General features: G+C 42.1%; 1 protein-coding gene across 4 annotated transcripts in view; it reads right to left on the reverse strand.

The window, feature by feature from the left end:
* PHEX (phosphate regulating endopeptidase X-linked) overlaps nucleotides 1-16,378 on the reverse strand; it is a 199,530-nt gene that overhangs the window by 161,395 nt on the left and 21,757 nt on the right. The window lies entirely within an intron of this gene.

The following is a 16,378-nucleotide window of genomic DNA, read 5'->3' on the forward strand; positions in this document are numbered from 1 at the left end:
TCCGGAAAATTAAATGTAAAGACAGACAACCCCGGAAAAGACACATCTATAAAAGATATACAGACAGCAGAACCGAGTACAACTTGCTTGAGGTTCAAATAAAAAAAAAAATTAACTTTCTCTTTTCTCAGGTTCTCCTAATTCAGAGAAACCGAAAGTTCAATTTCCGACTCAGACCAGACCTGCTACAGGGGTTAATGTTTTCGCCACCTACATAAAAAGAAACAGAATTCATTTATTCAAGGACCAGAAATAACTGAATTCTGTTCCTTGTTTCTGCACCGAGTAATATTCTCAAAGGAGGCAATTTCATCAGGGTCGGATTTCTTAAGATTTCTTCACAGCCCAGCCTCTCAGGGAGGTCACCTGGAAGAAATTGCCCATTAGAAGTTTTATTCGATGTTGCATAAACATGCTGTGGACATGGGAGAAGTTGTTTAGACAGGAAATGGAGAGGCGAGATTGGAAAGCCTACCCAAATTGCCTGAAAACTTGTCCATTTACACGTGCGGAGTCCTGGCCATTGAAATGAGGTCGTGTATATAAAATGGCTGCCAGCATAGTCATGAGCACACCCGGAAAACGATCTGCAATTTATAACATCACTGATGGTATTGTTTGAAGGTGGAAAATGACAGCTGTCACAATTACGTAGAGGGGGAGGGAAAGGCTGTCTAAAGTATAGCTGAGCCAACTACCCTCCCCTCCCCCCAAAACACACCTCGGATGTACTGTACTCATTTACCTACTGAAGTCAAGATGAAGAATCCCTGAGCAGCAGCGTGACACTGCCTACATCGAGCTATGTCAAACTGCCGTTGTCAAGGCATTTGGAGTTTATTTCAGAAACAACCTAGCTGCCTCCAAATGACGGCACAACAGATGCCCCCACAGTACTCTGAATAGCTTCAAGACACAATGGAGACTGCTAATCAAATTAATCAATGATTACATGTTCCCTGAAGAAGAATCTCTACTTCTAAACTAGAAGTTCTACTTTAAAAAAAAATGCAATCCAGAGCTCCTGTCCAGTTTTTTATAAGCACCTGTACATCAAGCAACTCCACAGAACTACACAGATTCAAATAAAATAAACTGAGTTGGATGTGGGCGTTTTCAATTGTTTCAACTTGTTTGGTGTTTCTTTCTTGTGTATGATCATAGCAATAAATACAGGATAACTAGCCCCAAGGATCAAGAAGGAAGATTGGTTTGTTTGTTTGTTTGTTTGTTTGTTTGTTTGTTTGTTTAATAAACAGAAAGCTCTAAAACCAAGCCCACATAGATTTCTATTCAAATCCGATCAGGCGCCTTTCACTGTATTACTTCCACAGTCATCGGACTGTTGGGGAGACACATTTGGAAGTAAGCAATCCAAATTCCATTTAGGGATGTAATGTTATTCCAATGCTATAAACACTCCACAGATTGCAAACAAGAGCACCCTGAGGACCAAAAACAAGCCATGGGAGCCAAAGAACTCAAAGTAGTAAATATGCACCTGAGTGTGTACCCAACGCAGTCTGTGTATCACAAGAAGGTAAAAAGAGGACATGCGATGCCAAGTAGGGCATTCCCAAAACCCTAACTGTGCACAAATATCAATAATTTGTTCAGGCATACCCCAGAGATATTGTGGGTACAGTTCCAGACTATTGCAAAAAAGGGAATATTGCAATAAAGCGAGTCAAATGAATTTTGTGGCTTCCCAGTGCATATAAAAGTTATGTTTACACTATACTGTAGTCGATCAAGTATGCAATAGCATCATGTCTTAAAAAAAAAAGTAATACCTTAATTTTAAAAAATACTTTATTGCTACAAAATGCTAACCATCATCTGAGTTTTCAACAAGTTCTATTCTTTTTGCTGGTGGAGGGTTTTGCCTAGATGTGGATGGCTGCTGACCGATCAGGGTGCTGGTTGCGGAAGGTTGGGGTGGCTGTGGCAATTTCTTAAAATAAGACAACAGTGAAGTTTGCTACATAGTTCCTCTCATGAACTATTTCTCTATAGCATGAGATGCTGTTTGATGGCATTTTACCCACAGATAACTTTTTTCAATCAATCCTCTCAAACCCTGCTACTACTTTATCAACTAAGTTTATGTAATATTCTAAATCCTTGGTTGTCATTTCAACAACCGTCACAGGGTCTTGGCCAGGAGTAGATTCCACCTCAAGAAACCACTTTCTCGGGGTGCCTGGGTGGCACAGTCGGTTAAACATCTGACTCTTGGTTTCGGCTCAGGTCATGATCTCATGGTCGTGAGATCGAGCCCCGCATTGGGCTCTGCAATCAGCGTGGGGTCTGCTTGAGATTCTCTCTCACTCTCCCTCTGCTGCTCCCACTCGTACTCTCTCAAATAAATAAATAAATCTTTAAAAAAAGAAAGAAAGAAACCACTTTCTCTGTTCGTCCATAAGAAAAAACTCCTCATCTATTCAAGTTTGATCATGAGATGACAGCAGTTCACTCACAACTTCAGGCTCCACTTCTGGTTCTAGTTCTCTTGCTATTTCCACCACATTTGAAATTACTTTCTCCCCTGAAGTCTTGAACCCCTCCAAGTCATCCATGACAGCTGGAATCAGCTTCTTCCAGACTCCTGTGAGTATTGGTATTTTGACCTTTTCCCATGAATCACACATGTTCTTAATGCCATCTAGAATGGTGAGTCCTTTCCAGGAGGTTTTCTATTTACTGTCCCCAGATCCACCACAGGAATCACTACCTGTGGCAGCTATAGCCTTATGAAACCTATTTCTTAAGTAATAAGACTTGAAAGTCAAAATAACTCCTTGATCAGGGGCTGCAGAGTGGATGCTATGTTAGGGGGCATGAAGGCAACATTAACCTCACTGTCCAGCTCCATCAGAGCTCTTGGGTGACCAGGTGCACTGTCAATGAGCAGTCATAAGTTTTTTCTGAGCTAATATGTCTCAACGGTAGGTTTAAAATACTCACTAAACTATGTTGTGAACAGATGTGCTGTCATCCACGCTTTGCTGTTCCATTTAGAGAGCACAAGCAGAGTAGATTTAGCATAACCCTTAAGGGCCCCAGGATCTTCAGAACAGTCAATGAGCATTGGCTTCAACTTAAAGTCACCAGGGCCGCATTAGCCCCTCACAAGACAACCTGTCCTTGGAAGCTTTGAAGCCAGACACTGGCTTCTCCTCTCTAGCTATTAAAGTCCTACATGGCTTCTTCTTCTAAAATAAGGCTTGTTCCACCTACATTGAAAATGTGTTGTGTGGAGTGTAGTCATCTTCATGAATTATCTTAGCTAGATCTTCTGGAGAACCTGGATATCTGGGTAACTGGATAACGCTGCTTCACCTTATATTAGGGAGACAGCTTCTTTCCTTAAACTTCACGAATCAACTTCTACTGGTTTCCAACTTTGCTTCTGCAGCTTCCTCACCTCTCTCAGACTTCCCAGAGTTCAAGAGAGTTAGGGCCTTGTTCTGCATTAGGCTTTGGTCTGAGCGTATGTATACTGTGGTTGGTTTGTCTTCTGTCCAGACCACTGCAACTTTCTCCAGCTCAGCAAGAAGGCTGTTTTGCTCTCTTATCATTCGTGTGTTCCCTGGAGGAGCACTCTTAATTTCCTTCAACAGTGTTTCCTTTGCATTCACAACTTGGTGAACTGTTTGGTGCCAGAGGCCAAGCTTTCAACATACCTTCCTCACTAAGCTTAATCACTTCTAGCTTTTGATTTAAAGTAAGAGATGTGTGAATCTTCCTTTCACTTCAACACTTAGAGGCCACTGTAGGGTTATTAATTGGCCTGATTTCAATATTGCTGTGTCTCAGAATAGGGAGGCCTGAGGAGAGGGAGCAAGACAGGCAAACGGCCAGTTGGGAGAGCAGCCAGAATGGACACAACATTTATCAATTAAGTTTGCCATCTTCTATGGTTCGTGGAACCCCAAAACAATTACAATGATAACATCAAAGCTCACTGATCACAGATCACCATAACAAATGAACAGGTTTGAAATATTCTAAGAATTACCAAAATATGACACAGAGACATAAAGTGAGCAACGCTGTTGAGAAAATCGCGCCTAACAGATTTGCTCAATACAGGGTTACCACAAGCCTCCAGTTTGTAAAAAAACAAAACAAAACAAAAAACAAAAAAAACCCGCCGTACCTGCCAAGCCCAAGAAAGGGAAGTCCAATAAAGTGAGGTATGCCTGTCTGTGTCAAAATTCTGGTTTCTGTACCAAAATATAGCTTTTAAAACAAATTCACCTATCACAGGTTACTTGTCAAACCCTTTCCCTCCTCCGCTCCCCCTCATGCCCAAGCAGGCAGGAGAGCATTGATATGCAGACAGTGATGTGGCAATCAGCTGGCAGCATCCATTTTATTATCTCTGTATTTGAATTAATGGTAAGAGGAATAAAGTCTAGCCTGGAGAGTAATTAATGAGCAGAAAACAAGCCTGCCTATCAAAGGCAATTACTCAGGTGATTAAAATGTCCCTAAAGCACTGAGAAGGGCTCCTGGGTCACCCACACAAGGGCATTCCCATCATCATCTGTGTTGTTTCTTGGACAATTTCTCAATCTTCACCCCCTTCCAGGTATTCTTGACCATGTTACAACAGAAAAGGAAAACTCCAGTTCATAAAAACCTATCATGCGACAAACCTGGGACTATAAAGTTGGTTTCGAAGTGCCTCCGATCATCAAATTTGAACATTACACAAAAAAATATTATGTATTTTTTCTTCTCATTAACCTTAATCAAATAAAATTGTTGAATTCTTTAATATATTCCAAGTTCCCCTTTTTTGGTGTATGGTTAATGTATTTTGTGTCCCATTTAAGAAGCCTTTGCCTCTCCCAATGTCATAATGTTCTACGTTTTTTACAGAACCCTTATTGTTTCACATTTATATCTACAGTCAGTGTAGAATTAGTTTCTGCCCATGGTGTGGACAACCATGTCTTTGTAACACAAGCCTGGCTTCACAGGGGACAGCTAGAGGGAGAATTTTAATGAAGAAGGTATTCTTGGTCATTGGGTCACAAGTACTGTGACATGAAAAGTCATCTCGGTACATAAAATTGGCATTAACAATGGCTAGTCTCCATTACACTGAGTAGTCTGTGGGGCAGGGGTCCGGGTCACATTCATCTTGAGCACCCAGGGCCTACTGCTTGGCATGGTTGGTGCTCAGTCCACATTTGCAGAGTTGAGTTCCTAATAAGGTTAAGTCTGAGAGTTGTTCATCCAACAGAAAAGGAACTGTGAGAAGTTGGGCTTCTTTTATTATTGCTTGTTATAATCAGCAATGTCCTGATTACACAAATATCCATAATCTCCTTTTCTCACATCCCAGTCTCTGTATCATACAATGAAATCCAAGCCTTCATTCACCGGTTTTCAGGAACAACAGGTTTTAGGATGGTGGTCTCAGCTCAACCATCCACTTCCTGGTCTTCCATCTGGGGGCAAATACTTAGTTGGTATCCAACTTCCTTTAAGCTCAGAAGCTGAGACAGGACCACCAGTCCTACTCACTCAATTCACTTCTCCTGCTGAGACAGGACCTTTACTGAGGGCTCTGGAACAGAAGAGAATTGTAAAGGAAGGACCAGACCCCTGAAGACTCGGAAGTCCCCTGGTAAGTCAAGAGCTCACAACAGTCACATGCAGCTCAGGCCAGTCTTTTGAAGTTTCTCCAATATTTAGGACCTTTTCACCTAATCCGGTTTTCAAAAATTTCACGTGCACAAAGTTTTAGTCCTATGAGCAAACAACTACCAAGAATCTTGGTGCTGAGCTGATGCCATTTGAAGTAGATGGTTCCAGAGCACAGGAACTCCATGCTCCTTTGTGTTTTTTCTCCCAACCCTGCAACCCTTCCACGTGCTTGCTCTCTGGCTACCTGCTAAGAGACTGATGGATGCTGAAGCTGTGTGCCTGATGCGCTTAACACTCACAGTAACTGCATCCTCAAACCTTCACGCCACACGCCATCAAGGTGAATTCTCAATCTCACGGTACATTATGCCAACATTTCTCCCTCAGAAATCAGGGGGAGTGTCCTCTTAATTCTAGTTAAAAGAAAAAAACAGGAAAAATCAAACTTTGGAAAAGTATGCCCTTCCACACCTATGTAACAAACACAGTGTTCTCTAGAAATATATTTATTTTTAAACCTATCATATCATGGCCTGGCTTCTCCTTTGGTGGTACTTAAAAACCACCTTTGGATGGTCCATGGTAGACTGTCACCTCTAATCTTACTATTTTTAGTCCTTGTTGATTTTCCAGGCTACAGACTTCAATTTGGTTTCCAGGCTCCTCGGTTTATTTACCGTACTGAGAAATTTCATTTTTCTAACTCACACTGCATGGGTATTAAACTCTTAGGCAGCTGGACCTGGAGACTCTAAATCAGCTTGCAAAGCCCATTGTTATTCTCATTAAAACATAAAATTCAAGTTAACTAAGTCATGGTCTGTGGAGCCCATAACCCTGATGTTTTCACACGAATGGTGTGACACTCGACTCCGCAGCTCCTCCACCCATAGCCAGTCACGCTCGGCATTACCTGAGGCTTTCTGACACACTGAAAAGACAATAAGAACCGATATTTCTCATTCTTCCGGGAAACTCCCACCTAAATACAGGGAGAGAATCTGTCAGAATCCTTTTCTCTGTTCATTTTTTATGATCAGCTTATAAATCATCATTGTTGGCTGGCATCCGCTTAAGAAAAAGGGGCAGAGATTATTTTAGGGGCACTAAAAACCTCTAACTCATCGATCTAAATCATGGGTTACCAAATAACATAAAAATAGCCCCCATTTAACACAAAAGACCTCTCTGCCCATAATGGAATCAATTTCATAAAACTGCCAGACACTACAAAAGTCTAATAGAAGGTAACTCTTTTATTATGTCCACTTACAAGTGAATTTATAAGGATTACACCTATCAGGGTTACACTTCAAAATAATTTAAACTAAATTTTAACATTACTCTTTGACAGCATAGAATTACAATGACTTTACCAATATGATATTTTAACTCATAAAAATAGCTTTCCTAGTTAGATAATTTGGATCTTAGCAGATAATTCAATGTAAGGCCTGTGGTGAATTTAAAGTCACCAAAATCCATCTTCGGTTTTTTTCCTTGAGTAAAAACCCTAATTATTTATTTTGTCCTGCCTATTTCTACCATCTTAACGTTATAAGGGAAAGGCCATGCATGGTTATATACCCTGCAGGGGTCCTTCCTGAGTAGTCCTGAACATCCAAGGACCCAACAGTGATAGCATTCATTTATTAAACATCTGCTCTGTGCCAGGTGTATTATACATGACCTCAATTAATCTCCCACAAACCCTAAGAAGCATTTATCACTGATCCCATTCTACTCTACTCGTGAGAAAACCCTAAGAACCTATCCAAGGAAACTCAGGTAGTAAAGGTTAGATCTCTGATTTGGGTTCAGGTCTCTAACTCCTGTTCATCAACCATCAGGTACCCAGTAAAACTGCGCAAGTTGCTTTTGTGTGTGAGAACAAGGCCCCCAAGTGGCTAGGCCAGAGGCAGCAACGCCCTCACGGACTTTAACAGAGCTCTCAATCTTAACTGGAAGAAAGGCATTCCCTGGTGACATCGAGACATGTTTTTGCAGCGCTGGACTGACTGTGCTCAGCCATCTACACACTTTGCCCCATCACCCTATTTGTGACCAGGGAGACACACTCCTGAGGCACCTAGCCAGGGATGGGAGCCCTGGTGAGATTAGGGGCAGGACATAGTGAGCTGGTCCCTAAGGCTTTTCTTCACATTATGTCCTAGTCTGAACCAGTGGTGTCCAACCTCAAACAGGCATCAGAACCATTGGAAGGGTTTATTAAAACACTGAGTGCTAATTCAGGAGTGTTTAATTCAGGAGGTCTAGCGTATGGCCCAGAAATTTGCATTTCTAACAAATTCCCGGGTAATGCCAACTCCATAGGTAGAGGGAACTCACTTTGAGAACCAACAGCAGTCACCAGCACTCCTTTATTTCCCCCAACTTCACTGAGATACAGGTGACAATTATCCCTAGACCTTCTTGATGCCTGTGATCCAGCCCAGATTCCCTCCTCCCCCATTCCCCATCCCACTCAAAGTCAATGCTGATTGCGGATTTCCTCACTCCACAGCTTCCTTTTAATTAAATGTCAACATTCTTCAAGGAGAGCGCTCCTTTGTTTTGTTCTGGAGATGCTTTCATCATATTGGCCCATTTAAGTCTAAGTTAGTTCCTCAGTTCTGCAAAGTCCAGCTTTAAAAAGTTCCTTTCTCAAAGGTGAAATGTGATAGGGGTTTAAGACGAGGGTTGATTCACTGGTTCAAGAGCCAAAAGAAAAAACCAAAAAAAAAAAAAAAAAAAAACTACACGATGCCAGGAAGACTTCCAAAGTGAAAAAAAAACACAGGACAGCTATTTTCAACTCCAGCTTATACCACACCCTACGGCAAGGAAGAGTGGGATAAATATTGCATCCCTCAAATCCTAAAAAATCTGAGCTCTAGACTTCACAATTCCTCCCTCATCTGTGAAAGCAGCATCAAAACACTGTAAACATAGGTTTAAAAACCCACTTCCCAACTAACCCCTGTTTTCACTCCCACCTTCCATGAGGAGGTAAGAGTAGCAGTGGTTCTATTCCTGGCTGTTCAAACTACACTGTGTGGTCAAGAAAGGCTGTTTTTTTTTTTTTTAAGACTTTATTTGAGAGAGAGAGAGACAGAGAGAGGAGGAGCAGAGGGAGAGAGACAAGCAGACTCTGCACTTAGCTTGGAGCCGATGAGGGGCTCGACCTCACGACCCTGAGATCATGCCCTGAGCTGAAATCAAGAGTCGAGACGCTTAACCGACTGAGCCACCCAGGAGCCCCAGGCTGTCCTTCTTAAATGGGGTTTCCAGCAGTGAGGGATTAGGAACTGGGCTCTCTTCCCTTCTCTATCCCAAAGAGGGGAAGCAACAGCACCTTTGGCATAAGCCAAAGAAGCAAAAGCACTGTTGGGAAGACAGCAAACTTCCACGCCTGCCGGCCACTGCTGGGGCTTCCCCAGCAGATTCTGGGGAACTGGTCATGCCTGTGAAGTACATTCCTAAGATCAAAGAAACCAGGGGCTACAGAGACGAGCCAATGACCCTTCACGCTGCCCTGAGGAGAACACAGAGAAAAGAATACCCGATAATGCTTGGGGTTTTCTGTAACAAACTCTACCTCCATCTGGATCCCAAGCTAGAAAACAGAACAGCGTGATAGGGCCTGGTGAACTGGTCTCCATGCATTAACTCCCTCCTCCAAGCCATTCTCTACATGTGGCCAGTGCGCTCTGGTAAAACCCATCACGCCCCTCAATGTGACATTTACAAATGGGTTCCCAGTGCCCAAGGACAGAGGCAAAAATCTTTACACAGCCTACAAGGCCTGCATGCTCTGGCCCCTCCTTTCTCTTCAGTCTTGTCTTTTGTCCCTTTTCCCTTCCGACTCTGAGCTCCAGTCACACTGGGCTTCTTGGGTTTCCTCAAAGGCACCAGCTGGACAAATCCTCAGCTCATGCAGCTCTTTCCGCCTGGGTTAAAATTGGACATTTGAAATGTTAGACCCATAATCTGTGGGGGACAAATTATATGGCTGGATTGGTTTGGGCAAGTCACATAATTTCCTTGACCTTCCCTTCCTCGGATGTAGGGCAAAGACAGAAATAAACAATGATGGCCAACAGCACCAAATTAGAGTGAGGAACCAGAGAGAAAACAAATGATAGGCTAAAGGAATAAAATTAGTAACAAGAAATGTTTGGGCCTTGGGGAAGTGAACTTATGAATTCAGAATAGAGAGCAGGTAGGACAAGTCACTCCATTTGGAACTTAGTCGAAACGACCACTGGAGGAAGCAAACCTGTGAGTATACCCACACGTACTTGCTTATGTTTCTCTCAGAAATATCGGTTCCCACACCGATCTCAGCTATTGATGAAAATAAAATCCCCTTCTCATTTTCTAAATTAAAAGGCCTATACATGTTTTTAAAATATCTCTCATTGTGTAAATATGAACACCAGTGAGCCTTTCCAAACAAACATTTCTTATTTGTGACAAGCTATTCTCCAACTGGCACATAATTAATTTTCCTGTTATGGGTAGTGCCTTTTTACACAGAATGTTCTCTTGACACTTTAAAGCAAATAGTCCATCATTACTAATTCATTAAGCATTCAAGGAGATGCTATTAATCACAATGAACTAATGTGGTATTAATGGGTAGGTTATTAATCTGCAATTACATGCAGATTTCCTAATAAATTCAAGTTGCCCAAGTTTTTTGAGGAGGAAGGCAAGGGAAAACAAAATGAACAAATCTTCCAGAAAACAAATTAAGGGGAAGATACAAGTATCTCTCCCTGAATCATAAAACGATACAAACTTCCTGTTTTCTTTTCATCCTAAGAAATCTTTGTTTTTACCCAATGTAACGACATTTGTAATTCATGGATTTTCATTGAAATCATAGTATGAATGGAGGAAAAACAAAACCATCCACGCCCCTGGGAGAGGTGAGTTTCCTCAGTGACATACTGTGTCTTCAGATGTAGTAAAGCCTGGCCACTCATCATGTGGTCCCTAGACCCACAGTGTGGGCATCACCTGAGAGCCTGTCAGAAATGCAGACTCTTGGGTCCTTCGCAGACCCACTGAATCAGAATCTTCACTTTAACAAGATTCCCAGGTGATTCATGTACACGTTCAAGGACGGGAAGAACAATATTACAGTCCGGCTTTGTAGCTACACATTAGAGTTGAAGAAGGAAGTGGGGGAGTTTGCTTATACACCAGTGCACGTTAAAACCTGGAATACAGAAGAGGGAACATCATGCAAATCTGAGTATTGTTTAAAGCACATAAACAAGGTGGATGTGATGAGCAGTTGGGGAGCCTGGATTAGCGGAAATACAATTTACACAGCATAATTCATCTGTTCTAAGAAGCACATTTTTTTCACATCTTAACATCACTGAAATTGGAATCCATTTTAAAACTGTCAGTTAGGCACAGTCACTGCCTGCCCGGATGGGAACGTGATCGAGCAGTTCTCATAGTAGGCAGTGGAAACGAGTTGGTTGCATGGCCAGTAAACTGTCCCTTACAAGGTCTTCAGAAAGATTTCAATACGATTTGGGCATGAAATGAAAACTTACTGCGTATCCAAAGAGGCAATCTCGGAAGAAAATCCCTGATTTGGGGGAAGCACTTTTTTAAGAAATGCTGAATCACTACTGGTATTGACAGAAAGAAGACAACGTTTTGTGAGAAAATAAAAGCACTGATGGGTTGAAATCCAAAGGACTGTGAAGAAGTTTTAGGACTACTCAAACCAATCTCTCCTGCTTGCATTTTCCTTTTCATTTGTGCAAGAGTCCCAGGATAAAAATTAATGTCTACAAGAACTCTTTCAATGAACACAAAGTAAAAATGCCAGGTGGAAAAAGGGCACCACGTAGTAGCCTTGTCCTTGATGGCATACACGAAGTAACAGTGCATCTTACACTTGATGGTATTTCTGATTCAACACAATATGGTATTGATTTAGTTAAGGCTATGGTGCGTGTATGTTCTCTCGCTTACTTTTAAGTCAAATAAATGTAACAGAATTGCATATAACTAGAGCATCGCCATCACAGAAGACCCAGCATTTTTCCTTCCGAAAAATACTAAATGTGTCCAGAAATGGAAGGCTGTTTGGATTTAAATAAAAGAAGGCAATATAAAAATATTTCCAAATGACTCCAAAAGCATTCAAAGGACAAGCGAAGCTGTGGCGAGGGGAAATGTTTTGATCCCGCATACCGGGTGTCAAAGGCACATGGCAGGTTTGGCTGAGTGTGCGGGCAGGCGCAAGGCCACTGCTCTGGCAAGAGCAGTTCCATAGATGACCTGCCACACCATGGGCTGTGCAGCCTTCAGACCTCAGCCGGAGCCACAATTGCCTGCTTTCCTCACCCAGCACTTCCCACATGCTCCCCACCAGACATGTCTCCTTCTGGCAATGACCTGCAGCTTGCAAACCCTAACTTCCTCTTCTCCACGGTTCAGAGTTTCCAGACGGACACCGACACCTCTGACCTCAATTAAAATAACAGACCTTTAGGTCTTCATTTACTTGCACAGGTGTGTATCCAGAGCAGCGTGCAGATCAAGGGAAAAAAAGAAATCCCTTTTCTTTTCCTACATTATTTGGAACTTGGCCAAAAGGCTGGGAAATGTAAATTGAGAGGAATTAATGAATTAGGGCATTGCCAGCCATTCTTTAATGTCAACTAGCAAAGCATATTGCCAGAGCAGTAGTTTTGAATGGGTCTCAGCTCAGAAAACTCAGAGCACTTTCTCCAATGGACAGTGCCTACCATTCTTGACTCAGCTGGTTTGGTTTTCAGCCTGGAGTAGGTTCTCAAACTTGGCACCAGGATAAAGTCACCTGGCAGGGGAGGAGTGGTTAAAAAATCCAGAAGGCCAGGCGCCACCCCAGACCAATTACATCAAAACCTCTAAAGATGGGCCCTGGGCGCCTGGGCTGTTTAGGCTCCCTCGTGAATTCAGTGTGCAGCCATCAGAGAGAAGCCCGGGAGATGCGGCTTATCCACATGGAGATGGCTGCGAGTGTGAGAAGCATACCGGATTCCCAAGACTGAGGAACGAAAGAATTAAACTGTCTTGTGAATACGTTTTTATATTGATTACGTGAAACGACAATTCTTTGGGTATGTTAGGTTAGACAGAATCCTGGGATTTTACCTGTTTCCTTTTACTTTTTCTAACACGGCTGTTTAAAACTGTAAAATTACATGTGACTTGCATTTTTGACCCACATTACATTTCTTCTGGACCATAGTGACTTTATAGGCCATTAGATGTGTGAACATGAAATATTTAACCTCTCCAAGCCTCAGCTTTCACAACTGTAAAATGGAACAATACTACCTTCTTAGCTGTCAAGATTTTTACAAGGTGCTAAGGGTCAAACCATCTGAACTCTAATCCTAGCTCCACTGCCCATCAGCTATGTGATTTTGGGCTGGTTAACAGTGCTGCTCGGTGCCTTTGTTTCCTCATGGGCAGAACGCAGATACATCTTCCATCTGATAGACGTGCTAGGAATTCAGTTTAGAGAATTCAGCTAAGGGTATTCTTAAAGAAGGTTATCTCTACACAGTGCCCGGCTTGCTAGACCCTTCTCGTGGGTATTCCTAGGATTTTTTTTTTTAAATCGTTAAAAGCTCCCTTCACAGTAATGAGTAGAAATCCTGCCCATTAGTAATACACTGGGGGAGAAGTGGGGATTTTGCCACATCTTAAAGATTCTCAACCCATCTACACCATCAAGTTGTAGTGAAATATTCTCAGAGTTGAGGGTGAGAGTACAACTGAAGCCATCTCATCAGGGAGATTGGAAATGCAAGGGTGAAATTTTCAACTCCCTTTGGCCATGTCTTTTTGTGGGCAAGCAACTTTTTCATTTTCGTGGTGCCTAAGTTTTGCCACTGACCAATTAGGAGTACAGTAAAGGTAAGTGACTGACCCATTTCTCTAAAGACGCAGGTTTCAAGGTCCAGGAGATCTGAGTCATCTGCTTCTGCTGTGAAAGCTAGATGACCCTTGGAAGTTCCTGCAAAAATCCCACATTCTCAGCTCCATTATCATTCCAGACTGTGGCAACCAACAGCAAGAACACGTGGGGACGTGGAGGAGCTTCAGGAACCATTACCACAGCTCACGTGGGTATGCCTCAGAACTGTTCCCACCAAAACCAGCTAGGGTTTTTCTTCCCTTTCCAAACAGTCATCATCTTTCAGGAAGTGGCTTTTCAAAAATATGCAACCCTTCTGAACAACTGCCAAGTAAAATACACTTACACACACCAACCGTGCAAAATGGGGCCTGGGTGTGGGCAAGCTGAGAAGTGTTCCTGTAGGTGTGTATGTGTCTTTCTCAGGATGCCCGTAGCCTATGTCATCAGTCAGGCCAAAGAACTTATATTTAGTCAAAAGAACCTAAATTTAGTCAGCAATCTTCTAAATTAAAAATGTTTCTTTATTCCTACAACATTCAAGCTAGCTAGCAGGAAACTTTTCATAACATGTTGCAATATTTACACTACAGAAATGCCCCCTCATCTGCTTCCCCACTCCTTCTTTTCGGTCGCTATTCCTAGGCATAGCATTTCCAAGCTGTAACTCCACTTCTCAGAAACCTTAGCATTCTCTGCCGCAAGTCAAAAATCTCACAAATGGATTTCAACGTGCTTCTTTGGCCCACCTCACTCCTGTCACCTCTCACCAAGACATGTCCATGCCATCCTCCCAACAACGCCAAGTTACATGGATTTGGTCTTTTCCTTGGAACTTCATTCACAGCCCCTCCAGATCTATAGTCCCCCTCTACCTCTACCCTTCCAAGTTGTACCAAGAGTCCCTGTCTTCAAGGATCAGATGACAAGCAAGCTCTTTCATATAACACATATTGAGTACTTGTGAAAGAAGACTCTACTTTGTATTACTATCTTCAATCATTTGCATTGCTTCTAAGCATTTTTAACTATACCACAGTAAAAGCTGTATCATCTCTAGTTGAGCACCGAGTTTTAACTCTCTGCTTTCATAAGAGGCTTGTGACAACTCAGGCATTTCATCTATAAACATATTTATTCCATGACATAGGTAATCACATCAAGCCTGCACTGTAAACAGTTCAAGGTTTGGCATTGGCACAAATCTCCAAACACAAATCTCTGGTTTCATCTAATATCCTTATAAACATCCATGAACTGTTGATAATGTGCTCATTACCCAGGGATTCGAGACTGTGGACTGTTCAAAGATTTGGGCATTGAGTGGACCCATAGGGTCACATAATAGCCAACTCTGCTTGAAATACCTAGGTTAAGATGTATCAAAAGGCTGGAGTTCAATGAAACTAAACCTTCTTGAGGCCTGCCCCAGCAACCTTTACACAGGCAGGGGTTCTTTATCTTTTTTGCGCCATACGTTCCCCGGGCAGGCTCTTAAATCCTAAGGACCACTCTCAAAATAATGTTTATGAATGCATAAGAAACACAGGTTTACAACAGAAACCAGTTATTCTGAAATATAGTTAACAAAACAGTTGTTTTACTATTTGTCACCATAATATATGTACTACTTCACTAAGTCTTTAAATAGTAAGATCTAGCATTGGATCTAACCACTGCTATGACTCTGAAGTGATGATGTATGTAGATAATATTTCAAGATACTTGCAACATTTATATCAAGACAGAAAAATAATGCTTTCCATTGGTTAACACTGTCACAGCCCGTAATACCAGAGTTTTGCCTACTATCATAATTAAAGAAAATGCTAAAGTTTCATCAGAGGTTAGAGAAAATAAAGGTGCATCTTTTCCCCTTCAAGTCAATGGAATTCTACAGACAGCCCTCTTGAGTTAAGAATCCCTGAGGGAAAAGGGAACGAAAAGAGAGAAGAAAGGCAAACTGGTGTGAACAACAAAAAATGGCATCTAAAGAGGATCTAGAACAGCCTAAGATGACATTTCTCCTTGTTTTCACCAATTCCCCTTTCCTCCTCTCTTTTCCTGCAGGAGGGATTTAAAACGCATTTCCCCCAACCCATGTGTTGTCCAATCAAATAGATTATCAAAACCTTCCGGGTTTGAGGTCATGACCAAGGTCTCCCAATAAAAGCTGGGAATACACACAAATGTCCTAACCTACTGTTTCCATCTCCAAGCTTGTCCCTTTCGGGATCAGCTGCCTTATTTATGGGCATGGTGAGACTTTCAGAAAAAACTACATCGTAACATTTTACTTTAATGATGCTGGTAAAGTTTTCTTATCAATTTGTAATTTTTTTTTTTGGCTAGGAATCTAACATTTCTCAAGCATCTACTACACGCCAAGTGCTTTCAAAATGTTAATTTAATCCTCATGAAATTAACAATAACAGCAGATGTTATTTATTGAATTCTGTGTAGATGACGTTTGCTGCACCTCATTGAATTAATCCAACAGTATCACCAGATAAGAAACTCAGCCTCCGAGGAAAGTGGTTTGCCAGCAGTCACAGAGCCAGTAAGTGGCAGAATCCCAATTGCTTTTCAGAGCCCAAACGTGAATGCCGTCCTGGGAGTTCTCCTTTTCCTTACTATAACTTACACAAGATCACACCAGCAGGGGGTCCTGGAGCCCCAGAAAGGGCTCTAGCCTGTCTCACTGTCTATTCCACTGTCCTGAAGAACAGCTGACAATTACCCTTCCTCTCTCATCAGGGGCAAGCTCTGGCT

The sequence above is a fragment of the Ursus americanus genome, chromosome X (genome assembly GCF_024610735.1).
Source record: "Ursus americanus isolate L20-20 chromosome X, mUrsAme1.1.p, whole genome shotgun sequence".
Taxonomy (NCBI): Eukaryota; Metazoa; Chordata; class Mammalia; order Carnivora; family Ursidae; genus Ursus; species Ursus americanus.